Source organism: Acomys russatus, chromosome 2 (genome assembly GCF_903995435.1).
Source record: "Acomys russatus chromosome 2, mAcoRus1.1, whole genome shotgun sequence".
Classification (NCBI taxonomy): Eukaryota; Metazoa; Chordata; class Mammalia; order Rodentia; family Muridae; genus Acomys; species Acomys russatus.
Window position 1 is genome coordinate 20,097,250 of NC_067138.1, and position 20,182 is coordinate 20,117,431.

The following is a 20,182-nucleotide window of genomic DNA, read 5'->3' on the forward strand; positions in this document are numbered from 1 at the left end:
GAAGAAGAAATAATAATAATCTGGCCTTAAAGCCTTAAACTCAGAGAGAGATTCACCTGCCGTTTCTCCCCTGTGCTGGGATGAAAGGTATGTGTCAACACACACACATAGTTTCTTTTCAAGGCAGAGTTTCTCTGTGTAGCCTTTGCTGTCCTGAACTCTGTAGACCATGCTAGCATCAAACTCAGAGATTCACCTGTCTCTTGTCTCCCAAGTGCTGCGATTAGCATTTGCCACCACTGGCCAACTATTTTTTTTTTCATGCAGATTATTTTAATGGGTAAAGTTTTCTTAAATGCACAAAATGAACTTTGTCTATTTTCCTTCTGAATGTTTCATAGACCTAAATGTAGAAAAGCTGAACTATGAAAGCTTTAGAAAAAGATAATATGACTTGGGCATAGGCAAGGATTTGCTACAATGTCAAAGGGCTAATTATGAACACATGATGAGTTGGGCTCTACAATTAAAGCTGTTTGTCCTCAAGACACTGTTAAAATGGAAGTGTAGGCTACAGGTGGGGAGGAAGTAGTCACAGCAAAAACTGCATGTAAAATCCGTAAAGAACCCTAGTGCTGGTTGGGACCCGAGGATTGAAGTTAACAGCCAACCTGGGCTTCAGGTGAGTTCAAGGCCAGCTTGAACATCATAGTGAGACTGTGTCAGGGGGCGGGGAGGGGCGCGCGGAAAGCTACAGCAAAGTAAAACAGCCTAAACCAACCTACCAAATCAAAAACAAAATAAAACAAAACAAAAAAGCTAAGTCACCTCCCTGCTACCCAAAAAGAAAGAAAGAAAAAGAAAACAAGTTTACCATTTTATAGACTATGCAGTTTAAAAATGTTTGGAAAACTAGACGTGTCATTAACAGAAAGACTTGCAAGTGCCAGGGTGCGCAGTGAGTAAAAGAGCTCAGAGTCCTGAGCCATTTCATTGTAGCTTAAGTTTATATAGACAGAATAGTTAAAAAGCAAAAGACTTAGTGCAGGGGAAGAGAGGCAACCAGAGGCAGAGCATGCCGGGAAAGAGTGCCAGTTCCTTAGAAAGCATCTACTCGGGCAGAAGACACTTGCATACTCCTCAGTATTTCTCTCAGGATGCAAGCACGTGTCCACAAGGCTTTATGTATGTTTATCGTGGCTTAGCCCTACAGCCGGAGACTGGATACGCGCAAGTGGCTGTCCAGGGGCAGAGTCGCACGCTGTAAAAAGACTCCTGAGTGATAAGGGAACTGTCACGTGGATGCCGTGTCAGACATGCTCTGTAAAAGAAACCAGCCCACACGCCTGTCTTTTTCTCTGAAACTTATGAACAGGAACAAGTGAGATGCAATAGGAGAAAGGAAGTTGGATGTTGCTTGTACTTGGGGTGGGGAAAAACTGTCAAGTCTGGAGTGGCAGAGTAGCCTGCTGTGTGTTGTGGCAGGACCGCTGTTTGGTGTGCGTCTGTTGTCTGATGATGGGCCCACCTTGTGACCACGTGTGCTTTATACCAGCCGTGGAAGCATACCCGGTTCCCAGCAGCATGTACACATGGCCTCTTACATCACAAAGTTACCTGAATTAGTATTTGTGGCACTTGGTTCGGGGGTCTGCATAATCTCTAACTGCTCCCAGCAGTCCTGGGTGCTAAGCGCTCTGTTCTGACCTTTGTACTGTTATGCTCTCCCGTCCCCCGGCTGTAACCGCAGAGAACTTTGGGAGTTGCTTTGTATGGGTGGATGATCTTCCAGCTTCTGAGAATTTTAGAACAGATTGTGCTTTCCAGAAATACTGTTTTACATTCTGTTTGGATTTTTTTTTGTCTGTAGGATTTCAGAATGATTATGCTCATATGTCTGGGTTATGATTCTTGTTTTGTTTTTCTTGCCCATTAAGTCGGTGTCCAACTCACTAAATTTCCACTTTTCTTTGGTTAAGTTGATTTACAGTTAATGTGATGTAGCTTGATATTTCTCTCTCTCTCTCTCTCTCTCTCTCTCTCTCTCTCTCTCTCTCTCTCTCTTCCCCTGAGACATGGTTTCTCTGTGTAGCCTTGACTGTCGTAGACTGGCTTTGTAGACCAGGCTGGCCTTGAACTTGCAGAGATCCACTTGCATCTACCTCCCGAGTGCTGGGAAAGGTGCGCACCACCACTGCCTGGCTTTAGCCTGATATTTTTCATACTACTTTAATATTAAAAACTCACACAAATATACAGTATATATTTGTGAATATTTGTATTTTGTTAACCCTTGGATTTTTATTGTTCACTGTTAATAGACTCTCCTTAGAAGCTCAGTGTTTAGACTAGACCCTCAGAGGTTCCTGTGATGATGGCCAAAAGGACAGGGAGTTTCCACCTGGGATTTGGCTGACATGCTTTCGGGACCATAGTGTTCTCACAGTGCTTGTGATTGGTCAGTTACCAAAAAAAAAAAAAAAAAAAAGAACAGTCGGTTTACCTTCCCCACATTAGAGCTTTCCCTAGAGCTGCTCTATACTTTTTACGCACATTCCAAGTTTTTTTATAAGCCTTAGTACTGCTCTAACTCATTTGATATTGCTGTTTTAGGTATATTGTGAAGAATTCTAGATTATTCTGTGCTTTTATTATATTTTTATTGTATAGTACAGAATACGTTTCAAAATTTATCGTCTTAACACTCTCAAGGATACAGGCTACTGGTGTATGTAGATGGCTGTGCGTACCCTTATCTCTGGTGCAACACCGTAAGTAACACATAGTTATTACTTACCAAGACAAATGTTATGTGCATTTATTTAGCTTTTTCTTTCTTTTTTTGTTTTGTTTTCGAGACAGGGTCTCACTCTATAACCCCAGCTGGCCTGGCTGCCCTGGAACTCACAGAGCTCCTGCCTCTGTCTCCCACCATGAGGCTTTCCGCGTGCTAGCAAAGCACTCTACTATGGTTGGTTTTTTTTTGTTTTTGTTTGTTTTTTTTTTTTTTTTAATGGCTTGTCAGTCACTCCTTATTGCTGCTGGTAAGCTCTGCATTGTTATGCTCTGCCTGCTTTTTCTTGCTATCCCAGGCTTCTAACAGCTTGGAGTGGCCTTCCATCTGCACCCCCTCCCCTTTCTTCTATTAGAGCAGGTTCTGTTTGTTTGTTTTAAGAAAGGATTTCATGTATCCCAGTCTGGCCCCATTCCCTATGTGGCTGTGGCCAACTTTGAATTCTTGATGCTCTTGTTTCTCCCTCCCAAACGCTGGGATTGCAAGTGTGTGCCACCATATTTGCCTGACAGTGGGATTCTTTCGATGCCCTTAGAGCACGTACAGTGTAGGTGCCTATTTCACAGCTGCTACCTGTTAGAATGTTACAGGAAAGGCATCTTCATTAGTCTGACCCTCCACACCGCTCTCACTTTCAGTGCCCCACCGCCCTCTGCACAGTTGTGTGGCCAGAGGTCTATAGAATCCTGCAAAAAGCCTTCATGGTTTCTGCCTGCATTTTGTAGCTTCTTATTTCACTCCTTAGGCAAAGCAAGCACAATGATAAGGCCTGAGCTCCAGGCAGCCTGTGTGTATCCAGACTGGATCCCCAATCTTGTTTAAGCCTCCCGTCTATTCCTGTCAGCCTGTAGAGCAGCTGTTCCCAACCCCGCTGATGCTTCCACCCTTGGATGTAGCTCCTCATGTTGTGGTGACCCCTAGCCATAAAATTACTTTCCTTGCTACTCCCTAACTGTAGCTTTGCTATTGTTATAAATCATGATGTAAATATCAGTGTTTTCTAATGGTGTTAGGTAGAGGACCCCTGTGAAAGGGTCGTTGGGTTTGCAGAGGGTGAGAGCCGCTGCTATAGGACCTGCTTTTCCCTCAGCGGTGCCCAGATGATGGTAAATGCTTTTTGTTTTCAGCTCTTGTGTGCAGGAGCCGACCAGGGTGCAGGACCTCATGACTCCCGAGCCTGAGCTCCAGTGAACCACTTTTCTGGCCCAGTCTCACAGGCACCCTGTTTATAATAAGCCTTTTTGTTTGTTTGTCTAACTTGGTTTTGAGACAGGGTCTGGCCATGTAGCCCAGGCATACCTACAACTTGCCATCCTCCTGCCTCATTCTCTGCAGTGCTGGGATTTCTGGTCCATGCTTCCTCACCTCACTCTACAGCAGTTTTTATAGAACTGTCAAAGACAAGCAAAGTTTAAGGAAACCCAGACTTAGAAAAGCAAATTAATCAGGGCTGATTTATTCATCTTATGTTGGTGTGTGTTCAATTTTATACACTCAATTACACATTCAATTTTATCAAAGAACCAGTTATACTAAGGCTTTCTTAAATGAGTATTTTCCAAACTATGTTTAAACTGTTTGAGTTACAAAAATTGAATTTGTGTATAATCTTTCAGTGTGTCAAATGAGCTGTGAGTTTCCAGAAATCTATTCATCTTGTTAAAGATAGGAGCATTACAACATGTTCAGACTGTTACTCAGGTTTGTTATTTTAGTAATCCTTCCAAGTATGAAGAAATGTAAAGAACCTGGTAAGTGTATAACGAGGAATAAAGTGACAGGACCCAAAGTGTAAATAAAGAACATCCAGCTGTCCCCCTTCCCTGGAGGACTGTCACGGTAGTTTTTGGAAGACATCTAATGAGTCACTGTTTTATTTACTTGCGTGGCCATTATAGATAGAAGAGATGCTGATTTTGTTTTATATGGGAGACTTACAGGATACATGAGAAATAGAATCTCCAGGCTAGGGATGTAGCTCAGATGTAGAGTGCTTGCTTATGATGCGAGAGGCCTTAAGTTCGATCCCCAGCGCCTCATAAGCTGGGTATGGCAGCATGTGCCTGTAATCCCAGAACTCAGAAACAGGGAGGCAGGTGGGTCAAGATTATCCTATGTCTATTATTAATAGCAAGTTTAAGGGTAGCTTGGGTTATATGAAACCCTATCAGGGGAAAACACACACACACACACACACACACACACACACACACACTAAACTGACTTTGCCTCAGGGGTGATTCCATTGCTGTTTGGGGAGGGTCACTGACTAGGAAGGGAGTGACTTAGTTAAGTGCAGTCTGATGTTTTCCCAGATGAACGCTTCAGGCCAGTGAGGACGACTCGCCTAATTATCATATCAGCAGCGCTTGTCATGTAGTACTGTGGTACTTGAGAACTCAGTGACAAATTGTAGCCAGCCATTAGAACCTTACACCAAACTTTTTTAGCATTCTAAGAAAAACAGAGCTGATGACCTCAGGAATATTACAAGGAATTGCTTTAGCTTCAGTAGCAGATTTTTAAAAATTATTTATATATGATTATGTATACATTGCTCTGCCTGCATATACACCTGCATGCCAGAAGAGAGGATCAGATCACATTATAGATGGTTGTGAGCCATTATGTGGTTTCTGGGAATTGAACTCAGGACCTCTGGAAGAACAGTCAGTGCTCTTAACCTCTGAGCCATCTCTCCATCCCCTTCAGTAGGAATAAATAAATAAAGCTGAGAGAGAGAGAGAGAGAGAGAGAGAGAGAGAGAGAGAGAGAGAGAGAGAGAGAGAAGGAACAAGTGTTCATGCCTTTGTCTATGATGCTGCTTACATCATGCTCACACTGAGATCAGAGGATAACCTCAGAGAGTCAGGGATGGCACTCAATTCCTGAGGCTGGGTAGTCAGTGCCTTTAACCCTTTACCTGCTGACCAGTCTTGCAGGCCCAGATCTTTCTTGGCATAATAACATAGGAAATGACTGTGTTTCTTTCCCACTCAGTTCTTTCCACCTTTCATCTCCCTTCACTTCCTGTAGAGAGGACGTTTTATAAAGCCTCAGCCTGTTCGTCTGGCGGCTTGTGTGTGTCTTGTGAGTTGCCTGTTGGGGGAAGTCCTGGCCTGGAGTATTCGGCAGCCTCCCCTGAGTGCTTCCTCCAGCCAGCGTAGCACTTCAGCAAGTTTCTCCAGTCACACTGAGCACCCTCTGCGAGGCTCTGTCTAGAATGATGTCCCCTCAAGCCTCACTCATGCCTTACAGCTGAGGCGAAGAGCCCCATGGAGATTTCCTCAGCCTCACATCCCGAATTGCTGCTGACTCCCGGTACCTTCCATTCGGTGGAAAATGTGTCAGGCTTTGCACTGTCCCACAGCACTATGACACCCCTGACAATCTACTTTTTTCCTAGTCTTCATTTGGAAATGGAGTGCGGACAGAGGCCTACAGATCTTCCGCTTCTGAGCCTGTAGTAATGCCCAGCATCTCTGCTTAGTGTATTCGGAATGTGGGAAACCCTGAGGAGCAGCACTCACCCAGGCATAGAGCTGCTCAAAAATCCCTAGACTTGAGAATACTTTTGTGGCCGCGCTTACGTGACCCACCTGAAGACCCACGTGTCTTCCTGAAGCCACAGTGATCCAGGCTTGCTGGTCTACAGGCTACTTTTATTTCAGTGGGTCCTCTCCGGGACAGTTTTTTTTTTAACTTACTTTTGTAAAGTAGCTCTTAAAACATCTTGAGCATTTAGATTTATAATTATTCTACTGAGGAATTTTCTAACATTTTGAATGGTACCATTTAATACATGGAAACTGATAATCAAACATTTAAATTGAAACTGTTTGTGCCCGGAGCTAGTTCTTACTAAAAGCTGGAGTACTGTGATTATTGGTCCCTATATGCAGCGACTCCACAATCCATGTTACACTCTCAGCAGTTGTATTTATATATGTTATTGGTGTAACTGTTACTCTGCTGGTGGTCTTTCACTGTATCTGGAAATGTAGTCCACCTCCCGAGGACAAAAGAGAAGAAACAGTAGCAATTAAAGCCGTTATTCCCACAGTGCTTCAGAGGCTGGCATACAAGTTTTCACGTTAATCTCACAAATGCTGTGTTATTTTGAATTTGTTTCATTTCAAAACAGTGTTCAGTGTCTCCTAATGAGACACAGGAGCAGAAACAGGGTCAATGTGATAGGAGAGTGAGAGGAGGGTGCCTTAGAGCTTCCTCTGAGAGGACGGGGCCATGGTGGAGGGAGCCTAGGCTGCCAGTAACGTGTACATATTTAAAACTCTCCAAGCATGGGTGCAGCTGCCAAGGGCTGGGTGTACAGTTAGGTGTGGGTGGTGTTCCTGCCCTCCCTTGGGAGCACCATGGAGGTGCCTGCAGTGCTCTCCAGCAGGGTTAACTGCATGTAGATTTGGGTACTCCTAGCAATCTTTGAAAGTCTTGCCTTTAGGAACACTCAATGTTTGTAGGGGTGAGAGCCTCTTCTGTCAGAGATAGTCTGTTTTGACTAGCCTCTGTAACATGTCTCAATTGGGGCTACTTAGGTGTTCCTGGGAATCCTGTCTTTGCCTAAAAACCTGGATTCTAGAACAGTAATAATTTAGTTAGTACACCAACCTTCCACGTAACCTGTTGGAGATTAGACCCCAGGTATTGGAGCTGGGCCCTGGAGCTGGACCAGATCTGGTACCTGCTAGGCAAGCACTCCATCTCCAAGCAGCACCCAGCCTGCTTCTTACTTCTTGTGTGTAGACAGGTCTAAGTTGCTCACTCTGTATCCCAGGCAGCCTTTGAACCCCTCCTGTCCAGCCATCCACACCCACGCAGCTTGCAGGACAAGCCAATGCCACAGACTTGGCTCCAAGTTAAAAAAAAAGGCTACATAACTCTGTAGGTTTTAAAATTTTAAAACAAACAAGCATATATATGTGTGTGTGTATGTATATATATATTTCTAAATAGAGTGCTTAAGGAAAAAAACCAAAATAATAAATAATTGAAACATTCAAGGTATTCACTGCCTTTCCCCCAAAGCCTCTGAGAACTTAAGAGTAGTGCTTTGATTTTGAGTCCTTTCTTACTAGATTGTGATTCAGACCAGAGTCAGGCTAGCTCAATAGCAACGCTTACTAGCCTCCATATGATTACTTTTAGAGTCATAATTTGTTCAGTACCATGGGCATCTCCTGCAGGTTTATGATGTGTTCCCCTCCTTATTTTTAAAAACCCACATTGACTAACCTGCACCCTTCATCAGTCCTCACACCTCATTACTTGTGCAGATCCCGCTTTTCTCCCTGCATGTCCTAGGAACACTGTGCTAAGAGCATCTCATGGGATCTGTAGCATCTGCCTAGATTCAACTTGGAAGCCAGACATGGGTCTGTGGCATAGAGGGCAGGAGTGGACAGGGTAGGCGACAGTGGATGGGGACCTTTGTTTTTGGCTCTGTGTTGCTTGGGAGTCTCCCCGCTTGTTGGTTACTTCAGCACTTACGGCTCACTTTGTTCTGTCTCCCATGGTTCCCTGGGTCCATCATTGATATGAAGGTACCTGTTGGCCTGCGGTTGTCCAGGGCCAGCTCAGTCCTTTTACCTCATGGTTTCGCTGAATAATTTTTTTCTCTCCTTTTCACTGTCTTCTGTTGTCATTACTCACCCTGCTTGCTCTTTCTTTAAGAAATGGTTATGTCGTGGCTTCTGTCCCCATGTGGAACATTCAACATATTTTGAAGACATTTGCTTGGACTTTGAAAGGGCACTGTGGGAAACTGAACTTCCATGGTGAACATTCTGGAAATACAGAAAATGGGGTATTCTCTTCTGAAAGAATACCTGTGGTCTACTTGAAGATAAAGCTAAAAAGAATGACGTGACGTAGAATTTGGCTTTGAGTTAGGGACGTAGAAGAATGGTTACTTTAAAAGAGCCCCAGATCTGTTAGGTCTGTCTACAATATTGTGTCTGTTCATACATATTTATTAGGGTGAAATGAATGTAGTTTTTCCAGTTGTTTGGAAAGCAACTATTATCTCTCTCTACCAAATACCGATTTGTCTCAAGTGTGGGTTAAAATGGAAAAACAAAGCTAGAAAGGCTCATGGCATCAGAAAGTGTTGCTGAATAAATGCATCATTTGGTTTTTGTCCTGAAACCCTTCTAGGTTTGCCCCAGACAGAAATGGTAATACCCAGCCCAGAGTTCCCACAGCCGGCGTGAGCAGACTGACGCACAACTGCCGCTTTACAGGGCTTGCCTGCCTTTTCAGAATGCTGCTCTGAACAGGGCTCATTTTGTAGTGTTGCCAGGGCCGAGTACAGCAGAGTGCTGGAGAGAGCCATACATGTAATTTTGAGTCTTGCTTCTTCTCTTTATGGTCCAGTGACTGTAGTCATCTGTGGGATTAGCTGACTAGCTAAAACACTGTCCTGTTGATTGGGTTTAGAGAGGGTGTAACAAAACTAGTCACACATTTACACCGAAGGACTTTAGTGTGCATCATCTGATTTAGTTCTCTCCAAATCTAGCCCTGCATGGTGGTTCATGTCTTTAATCCCAGCCCTTGGGAGGCAGAGGCAGTTGAATATCTGTTCCAGACAACCAGAGGTACACAAAGAGAGACCCTACCCTGTCTCATTAAAAAAAAAAAAAAAGTAGAAATAAAGGATCCATTGGTTCTGTTTCTTTTTTCTTTTTGGTTTTTTGAGACAGTTTCCTCTATGTTATCTTAGCTGTCTTGGACTCGCTTTGTAGACCAGGTTGGCCTTGAACTCACAGCCATCCACCTGCCTCTGCCTCCTGAGTGCTGGGAGTACAGGCGTGTACCACTACACCCGGCTTCTGTTTCTATTTTTGGCTTAACATGTTTCCTCTTTGTAAAAATTAGTTTCACTTAAGTCAGAATTACCCAGGTGTGGTGTCACACCATTCATCCCAGCACTCAAGAGGCAGAGGCAAGCGGATCTCTGAGTTCCAGGACAGTGCGAGTTCCAGGACAGCCAGGGCCACACAGAGAAACCCTATCTGGAAAAACCAAAAACCAAAAAAAGTACAATTTACTGTTATCAAGTTCATCAGCTGATGAATCATTTCCCTTAAGTGTCTGAATGGTTTTTCTTGCACTGCTTTATCTATCATGGCCTCCATTTCGTGCCCTCCTGGCCCTGCAGTCTGTATTTCTTGCCCCGTCCCCAGTGTGTCGTTTTGCTCTAACTGTAAAACTTGAATGTTTTAGGCAGGAACTCCTTTTCATAGTGTTCTTGAATTAACAGCGAGGATGATGTTCTCTCTCTGTCCATGTTTTCCTGGTCTTGGAGATTTCAGCCCATGTGCTTTCTGTCCTGTGAGCGTAGCTGGAGAGCCGTGTGTCACCTGCACTCTCTCCCCCATTTCTATGCCATTCTTTGCATCTTCTCTACTCACGTTTCTATTTCATTTTTATACCCACCAGTACTGTACACTGATCCTTTGTGGGAGAAACATTTTATTTCCTGTTTGCTTGCTTTTTGAGAGTCTGGCTATGTAGCCTTGACTGGCCTTAATTCATTATGTAGACCAGACTGGCTTCAAACTCACAGAGATCTGCTGGCCTCTGCTTTCCCCAGAGTGCTGGAATTAAAGGTGTAAAACACCATGCCTGGCTTAAAAACATTACTTTTATAATAAGATAAAGAACATTTTGTTTCAGAATACTCCTGATGATAACCAGCGTTTTCTTACCTTTGAGCATTAAAAGTAAAATTATATAGCTGGGCATGATGGCACATGCCTTTAATCCAGCACTCAGGGAAGCAGAGGCAGGTGGATCTCTGAGTTTGAGGCCAGCCTGGTCTATAAAGCCAGTCTAGGACAGCCAAAGCTACACAGAGAAAGCCTGTTATTCATTCATATGTGTGTGTGTGTGTGTGTATGTATGTATGTATGTATGTATGTATGTATGTATGTATGTGTGTATGTATGTATATCTTCCTAAATATAAAATTGCAAGCATTGACAAATGTTTATAGTGAGCTATACAAGTATATGCCATTAGAAATGTTACTATATTTTCCCATCACCCTGATCTGAGTCTTCCCTATGGTAGGAATGCACCTGGCTGTTGAGCGTTAGTTTGTGCTTCCTATTGTGACAATGCTGCAGAGTGCAGTCATACCCCAGCCTTGTTCACCCACTCTCCAGGTAAAGGAGCCTTGGGTCGCCCCCAGGTTCTGTCTCTGCAACAGAGCTGCCCTGAGCTTTTGCCTGCTATGGTGGTTTGAATGAGAAATGTTCTACTTGGGCTCAGGCATTTGAGCATGTGGCCACTGGTCAGGGAGGCTTACATGGTGAGGGGGATTAAAAAGCCTCACTCACTTCCATTGTGCTCTCTTAGCTTCCTATTTTCCATCTAAGGATGTGAGCTCTCAGCTTGTTCCAGCCTCCATACCTGCCTCTTGCTGCCACTCTCTTACTGCAAGCCAAAATAAACTATGTCTTAATGTCGTTTTATAACAGTAACAGAAAGTAACTAATACATCTACTAAATGTGTGACATTAATTTTCACATCACATTGGGTCTTGGCAGATTTTAACTTGTTCACTTAACTTGTTCAATAAACTAGGAAAGTTTGTAAAGAAACTTTTAAGCTAAGTGCCAAGTAGCTTTCCAGAAAATGGCTTCTACGTTTGTTTGCACTGACGGCGAGTTACAGTTTTAATTGACAGCTTTCCTTGGTTTCCCATTTTCTCCATCTCACTGTACTCATAATCACTCCTTGTCCCCCCACACCTTTCCTTGTTTATTTGTAAATTAGATCCTTTTGGGCAATATAGTAAGTGTGTGCTGAAAACTCACCCCTTTTCCACCAGCGACTCTGTTTTCCATCAGGTAGGGAAGGTGGGAGCGTTAGGCCAGCCCCCGTGCCTTGTTAAAACTGGCTGTGTTTTGGGTTTTGCTTTAAAATACTTGGAATTTTCCAGAAGTTTCAGTTTCCTTTGGTTCTTCCTAAGGGCCTGAGTTTCTGATTCCCATTAACCCCTTAGCCCCATGTAATCCCAGATGGTTACATGGTCTCTGAATTGACTCACTGTTCATTTAGACAAAAGATTGCGCTTCATAAATATTGGCACTCTGATTGGAGACTGGACATTTAGAAATGTGTTCACTCATAATTAAACTGTTTCAGATTTTGTAAAAATAGGTCTGGTTTTAAGATCTGTAAGATAAATTATTATAGTTAGCTAGAAACAGAAATCTACTGTTTTTTGAATAATAAGAGATAAGGTATAGCAAAAGTCTTCATTTTTCCTTAAGGAGATAAAAAATACAGTATATATACTTTAAGGTAAATTAGGCACACCTATCCTCTGCTGAAGATAAATCCAAGGCCTTGCCCCTAGTGTTTTACCACTGAGGTGAATCCCTAACCCCAAATTAAGTTTTTGTAACCACAATTTTTATTTATTAATTTTCATGAAGCTACAGTTTTCATGTGCACATTTCCTCTATAGGCAGAGTCTGGTGATACATAAATTAGTGTTGAAAATGGTTAAGAACTTAAGGTCAGGCTCTTTGCTTCAAAATCACTGAGAGTAGTTTCAGACAGAATTTTCAATCATTCTACTATTATCATTTTTAATTTGTCCATTAAGGAAAAAGTTTATCTAGGCTAGCGTGGCCTATAAAGTGAGTCCAGGACAGCCAAGGCTACACAGAGAAACCCTGTCTCAAAAAACAAAAAAAGTTTATCCTGGGCAGTGGTGGTGCATGCCTTTAATCCCAGCAGTTAGGAGGCAGAGGCAGGTAGATCTCTGTGAGTTTGAGGCCAGCGTTGTTTACAGTGCAAGTTCCAGGATATCCAGGACTGCACAGAGAAACCCTGTCTGGAAAAACAAAAACAAACAAAAACAAAAAAAGAAAGAAGGAAAGAGAAAATTATTTTTAGCGTTTACTTTGGCAGCACATGTATTAAAATTGGAGCAATACAAAGGAGATTAGCATGGCCCCAGCACAAGGATGACACGCAAATTCATGTCATAAAAAACATTCCATACGTTAAAAAAAAAAAAGATAGTCTTTATTTTTTTTAAATGATGTGTTTGGCCTGAGTGCACATTTGGGGTAATATTCCACAACTAATATTTTAATGGGTAGAGATACTTCAACCCTCTGCTCTTATGGAAAGGGAATTAAAAACAAACCCAGCAACTTGTCTTTAAAGGTGTATGACTATTCTCTGTTGTCACCTTGGCTATCTCTGGAATGAAGGACCATCCAGAAACGGAGGGCACACCTCACCAGGTTCTTGAGGCAGGAAACACAGGCTGTGGACCGGAGCTTGAGGTGGGACGACACACACATTTGATCTGGTTTGACGCATGCCTTTAATCCAGACCTTGAGCCACACCCTTAGCCTGGGCCATGCCGTCTGCTGGAGGTCTGTGTAAAGACATTGGAAGAAGGAAGGGTTTGTTTACTCTTCACCTGCTTGCACTAACTTTGCCAGCTTACACAGAAGACCAGATGAGGAACCCAGCCTCCTGGGACTGAGCATCCACTAGATTCTCCCTGTAAGGCTGGCCATTGTTGGATTAGTTGGATTGCAGCCTTAAGTCATTCAAGTATCCCATATATTGTGCTGGGTGGGATGACCAGGGGCATCAAGGATTCTAGTGGCCTCTTGACAATGTATAATGAGTGACCTGGCCTTAAATGCAAGGGTTCTGTTTGCCATACTAATTAAATTCACAGTGATGACTGGTAGCGCAGCTTGCAATTTACGTGTTTTGTCTTGGGACATCAGTAACTTGAAAGGTGAGATGAAGGGATAAAGAGTGAATTTTCAGTAGACAGCATCAGGAAAACATTGAAGACCAGTGGCTGTGCAGCACACATGTAGGCTCCTTGCTTCCCTCACTGTCTGCTGCAGTTGTAACTAATTGGTCTAAGCTGATTTTGGAGCTGTTAAAATGTACTAAGATTTGGCTGGTGATTCTAGACGGATCAGTTTGGGCTGCTGCTGTGTTAATATGTGGTAGGTCCACCTACAGTCCCATCTCAGGGTCGGGGTGTCTGTTCTAACACACTGTTGCCATTTCTGCGATTGTTTGTCATCATCTTGAAACTATCTTTTTTTTTTCCCTTCAAGACAGGGTTTCTCTGTGTAGCCTTGGCTGTCCTGGACTCACTTTGTAGACCAGGCTGGCCTCAAACTCACAGCAATCCGCCTGCCTCTGCCTCCAGAGTGCTGGGATTAAAAGTGTGCTCCACCACTGCCAGGCTGACACTGTCTTTTGATAAACAAGCACTTTTAATTTTGATAAAGGTCATTCCCGTGATGTTGCTTTTCGTGCCGTGTCTGAGGCTGTAAAGGCTTAGCTGTGTGTGATTGTGAGAGCTCTGTGGTTGGCATCCTTACAGGTAAGTGTTTCTGTGTGAGCTAGGGCTTCACCTCTATTCTTTTCTATGTGACAGTGCTGTTGAATGGACCATTACTGTGTTGGCATTGTTGAACGTCACGTGGCCACAGGTATCCAGACTGACTTTTGGTCTATAGTCCAACACAACTGTTCTGATTATGGTATGTTGGTGCAACTGTAAGGCTGAGAAGTGCAAGTTTTTCAACATTGTTCCCTTATACTGTTGTTTTGTTTTGGGTTCTGGCATTGCTACATGAATTTGGGGGATTTGTTCTCTTTTTTTTAAAAATTATTTAATTTTGTTTTTTCCAGACAAGGTTTTTCTGTGCAGCCTTGGCTGTCCTGGACTTTCTTTGTAGACTAGTCTGGTCTTGAACTCACAGAGATCCGCCTCCCCGAGTGCTGGAAATAAATGTTCTGCGCCACTGGACCCGGCAAACACATCTTTCATATTGAGATATATGATGTTTGGTATTTTCTAGGCATTAGTCTTTCTCTGCTCTGACTTTAAATCTTGACAGTGGTCTCTGTACAATTTTTAGTATGTTAAGTGGTATTTTCCTGGGGTCTTCCTGTCCTGTGCTGCTGTAGCATCATTGGTGGGCATTGCTGCTTCAGGAGCCATTTGAGGAAGTAAGGCTCCTTTTACAAGGGAGACTGTCTCCCATGGTCTTTCTAAACCTTAAGGGAGACAGACATTCTTACTAAGTTCTGTGTTAAAATACCAAGCTCTTACCTACAAGTAGTTCCACTCAGGTTCCATGTGCATTCCCTTCTGTTCCCAGAGGGAAGCCAACCACAGTGCTTAGAAACATGAGAGAATTGTTCCTCAGAGTCAAGATGGCTGACATTAGGTCCCACTGTTTCTTTGACTGTTGATGATGTCCTTGCCGGGCACTGCTGCCAGTGGCAGTTCTTCTGTTGAACTTTGGGCGTGGCCTGGGGACATTACTTAGCCAAAGGCTTTGAACAGTATTTTGGAGTTAGAACAGGACAGGAATGATTCACTCTGTTGTAGAATAAAGATTGCATGGAGATAGTTCTGTCTTTTTCTGTCTCCCACTATTGTACTCCCTGCTTGGTCTCCAGGACTCAGAATAATGTATGGCATGCATAGAACCTCAGCAGCTAAGTAGGGACTGAGTGCGTCCCTTTGAAAGTGCCCTTGAGCTGTGCCTGGTGGTGCGCACCTATAATCCCAGCATCTTGGGAGGCAGCGGCAGGCGGATCTCTGTTAGTTTAAGGTCAGCCTGGTGTACAAAGTGAGTCCAGGACAGCCAGGGCTACACGGGTAAACCCTGTCTGGAAAAACAAAAAACAAAATCAAGAACAAACCAAAATAGAAAAAATAAATAAAAAAAATAAATAAATAAATTAAAGAAAAAAAGAAAAAAGGAAGTGCCCTTGAAAAAACTGGTTCTCTGGTTTATGCTTAAAGTCACCCCACCCCCCACTCCATTTAGAGGAGTGCTTGTGGGGTATGGTCTTACTAGTAGTGTGGGTCAGCGCATGTTGTGTTTCAAATATTTTTTAATGTTCTGCATTGATCATAGGTGATTTGGCCATGTGCCATACATACAGCCGACATAGTAATAGATATAAGTACATCAGATAGCTCCATCAGCATTCATTTTCCAATATATAATAGCTTAATTTTGTTGAATTTGCATTTACAATGTTATAGACAGTGTGCTAATTGCCACAGTGTCAGTGTGGATTAGACAGCTGACAAAGCAAGCGTTTGAGGATCAACATCTGCCAAACACCTTTAATTACAGCAGGCTTTGATCCCGTTGATTTGTCCCGTAAATGAATTCATTACATCGAAACTGCTCAAATTTCTGGTAATATCATATGCTTTCCCAGAATCCACACAGTACACGTGTGCTCTGAAGCAAATGGCTATTATTTTCTTTTAAATATTTACACGTATCTATTTGTGTGTGTGTGTACACGCATATATGTGCATGGCTGCAGATTGCCACTGTGCATGTGGTGGTCCGAGGACAAGTTGCAGGGATCAGTTTCCTCCTCCTGCCATCAGAGTCCCCAGGATACAACTGGTGATTTTCTTTTCAACAATTTGAGCTTCAACTTCCTCATTTAAAAAGGGAAGCAATAGCACTAACCTCATGGCGAAGAGGAGCAACACTGTAAACACCTAGTACTTTGGAATATAGGAGATGTCTAAAAATGTTTATTAAATAAGTTAAAAAGGCGTTAAGCCATAATAGACCAGTGATTATTTTAAGGCATTGCTTTGAATATTCTGTTAAAAAAATAAATTTTAAGGCTAATTGGATCACGTGCACAGAGAGATCCCTTGTGACACTTCCAAGATGTAAAATGAACAGCAATTACAGAAGAACGCATTTTGCGGCGGGTGTGCATGTCTGTCTGAGAAGTGTCTGTGCACATGTGCAAACTGTGTGGAGGCCAGAGGCCACCGCACGCATTGCTCCTTGTGGCTGTTGTTCACTTGTTATGAGGAAGAATCCCTCACTGGTTTGGAACAGGCGGAATCGCCAAGGCTGGCTGGCCAGAACTTCCCAGGAATCCTCCTGTTGGGTTTGCTTGTTTGTTTGTTTTCCTCCACGGTGGTATTTGGTTTTATTTTTAACTCAATTTTTAGGACTGACTCTGGTCCTTGGGTTTGCTTACAAGGCAAGCAGTTACTTTACTCACTGAGCCATCTCGCTAGCCTACAAATCAGTTTTTTTTTTTTTTTAAATAAAAGCTGAACATTGATCAAATAAGAAATTATAATATGTAAGATACAAATTAGAGAACAAGTAGACCAAAATCAAATCAATGAGTCACTTGTCAGGACTTAACACCACCTAGATAAACCCTCTGAAGAAACAAGCCCAGAGGAGCAGTAAGCCATTTGACCTGGCTGATACTCAGGAGTAACTCATATCCATGCAGGCATGAGAAATAGGACGCATGCATGAGATCTTCGTCTAACTTTTCTTCTATGCTTACTAGTGGGGAAAATGTTGAAAAAAATTCTATTGTGAATATTCTGGCCTAATTAGCTAGTGGCTGTAGGTCCAGCTTGACACTTTTTTTTTTTTTTTTTTTTCCCCTTCTTGATACAGGGTTTCTCTGTGTGTAACCCTGGCTGTCCTGTAGATCAGGCTGGCCTTGAACTCAAAGAGATCTGACTGCCTCTACCTCCCAAGTGCTGGAATAAAAAGGCAGGTACCACCACACCTGGCTTCAGCTTAACATTCTATAGCTAGCAGCTATGTTCGTAGCATGATAGGCCATCACAGTATGCTTTGTTGTGAGAAGGTTCCAGAGGATTCACTGAAAATCATATGCTGCAGTCTTGCTACATTTTAAGGAGTATTTGAATAAAAACTCTTGACTCCTGTAGATTGTCTTTTGCTACTTTGTGGGTTCTTTTCCCCCCACCCTTTATCCTCCTGTGAGAAAGAAGGATATAGGGGAGAGACAGAGATCCCTGAATCTAATCTCTTTCTTCTTGTTTCATTTTTGAACACAACTACTAACAAAGTGCAGCTAACATCCCTCAATGACCACCAACCACTTACCCCGCCTATTGGCTCTCTAGCATTTATATATTTTCTGAAAAATTCCCAGAATTCTAAACATCAGAGTCATAGAAACTGTCTGCAGCTGGCAAAGGCATGCCTCTGCTAGAGCACGGGGCAAATCATAGCTGCCGTCAAGCAGTCCCGTATCCCCACACCTGGGATTAAAAAGAAAACATATTCTTATAATATTTCTCTGAGTGTGTGTGTGTGTGTTTTAAGAAACCAAAATTCTAGAATTCTCACTGCAGACTCAGGTTTTATGAAAGAAAAACCCTTTCCGTGCACACCTAGCTAGCTGCTCAGTCTCTCAGGCCGCTGGACTCAGCAGTCCCAGCCTGGTGCTGAAGGCATGGAGGATCCCTGGAGAGCTGCTGATCTTCAGTTGATGTTGGAATGCCAAAGGTGCTGGCAGTAGAGGATGGCATAGGAACAGCAACCAGTAGAGGCACAAGCCAGAGAAGAGTGAGGGTGGGCAGACAAAAAGCAGTCGCTTTTCCTGTGGCCCTCCTTGTATCGAGCCACCCACTCTGGTAGCTGCTCTTCCTTCTTCAGTTAACCTAGCCCTTAGGAAATACCCTTGCAGACCCACCCACCTAAATCCAGTCAGCTTGGCAACCGAGGTTAGCTCTGTAGCCTCTGTAGAGCAGATTTTCCATAGACACTCTGCTTAGGCCATTAATGTGCCAGGCATTCTGTGGAAGTATGGAAACATTCTGGCTTGCCATTACTCAGAATAAGGCTCTATGCACACCTGAAATAGAGGCTATATGTTATGTTAAATAAAAAATAACTAGAGTACAGCAGTGTGCCAACATGCATATTGCTTAGGGCTATGAATATTAAGGAGGGTGTAATTGGTGTGACTGGTTGGGGACTTTGGATAAATTCCTCAAATTGTCATGCTAGAATTGAGACTGAGGGAAGAGTGATTTTTATAAAAGTTAGTTTTGGGATAAAGAGCTCCCTTATGCATTGGAGTGCAAACATACAGAAACTCATCCTGCCACATGTTGTCTAAATGTAGAGCATGTTTGTGATGGCACACCCATAATACAGCATTGAGAGACTTTTTCATTTGTAAGCTGACATGAGGGATTCATCGGCGTCAGAATCCAGCGTCTGAGCTTGGAACACACAGTTCCTTTCTGCACTAAAACTTAGAAAGCACGGTTAGCTCCAGTCTGATTTACACAGGCATTAGGAGGACCCTTCCCTTCTAGCAGGTTAAATCCCTTTCTGAACTTTTGCAGCTGTGGGTGTGCCATTTACTTTACCTGTTAGAAAATCTCAAGTGAATTTGTTTTTATGGTTATTACATGTTTTCTGTTTATTATTGAGGCAATTTCACTAGCATATACTTTTCTACAATATATTCTGTCATGCATCAATTTCAAGTATCAGCTTCAAGTTTTCTGTGGTGGTGTTCAGTTTTCTGTGATGTTCTTTGTTGCTGCTGTTACTGAGTACCTGTGACTAATTATGTCCTCCCTGAGTTCTTTTTACAACTGCCCCACTCCAGGCTCTCCCCCTCTAGGCAAGAGCTTTGTCATTGTGCTGCTGCATCCGAAGCCCTGTTTGATTTCCTTGACCCAACATGTGTACTATTATTACTGTGATTCCACCTAGGCGCTTGTGCACACTAGACAGGTGCTCTTCCATTGAGCTAACCGTTCACGTTGGCATCATGTGCTTAATGTTCTGCCTCCAGCACAGTGCTCATGGCTACCAGGTCCCTGATGAACTGTTGAACTGAGCTGAGCTTAACCTTGATGCTAACTCAGTGTCTCTGGCTAGTTTTCCTTCAGGCTTGTCCTTCACCTTAAGCCCCTCCCCTTGCCCCTTCCCCCTTCCATTGCCCCTTCCCCCTTCCACTTCCCCCTCCCCCGCTGTTATTTAAAATGACTTTTCCTGTCTACTCTGCCAATGTGTTCTTTTTCAAGTGATCGTATTCATCTCGGGCATTTGTCACCAACTTTGCTTGAGTGGCTTCTAAATCTATAGATTCCAGCCTGACCTTTCTTGAAGCATTGACTGCTTGCTTGACAATTCTCTGGTATCTTGCTTACACCTTCAGTAGACAGAGTGAAACCAAGTACTTCCCCCACCCAAACCAGTTCTTCCCCAGCGCTCCGGTTTCTGTGCACTGGCACTGTCGCACCCCTTGCTTCTTTCTGCATGTCCCTGTCGGGACTCACCTGCCCTCCTGATGCAGACCACTTCCCTGCCCCTCCCAGATGACAAGGATGGCCATTGCATCCCACCAGCTGCAGCATGCCCAGACCATGCCGTGGGATTTAGTACTCTGATTAAAATTAAAGTGGAAAGTTCATAGCTTTGCCGGGTCTTCTTTGACCCTGGCCAACACTCGGTGTGGTTTTGCTGACCTCACTGGTCCTGTGATCTACCATAAGCATTTGGGCTCGGTCCTGCCTCCCCCGGGTTCAGCTTGTACAGGGGTCAAGGGCCCACTCCTGCAGCCT

At 43.4% G+C, this 20,182-nt stretch overlaps 1 protein-coding gene and 1 non-coding gene across 4 annotated transcripts in view; both read left to right on the top strand.

The window, feature by feature from the left end:
• Nucleotides 1–20,182, top strand: part of Ncoa2 (nuclear receptor coactivator 2) — a 249,110-nt gene that overhangs the window by 31,817 nt on the left and 197,111 nt on the right. The gene's annotated exons all lie outside the window — the stretch shown is intronic.
• LOC127208274 (U6 spliceosomal RNA) lies at nt 12,665–12,771 on the top strand. The gene has a single exon (XR_007833090.1). It is a non-coding gene; the product is annotated as a U6 spliceosomal RNA (small nuclear RNA).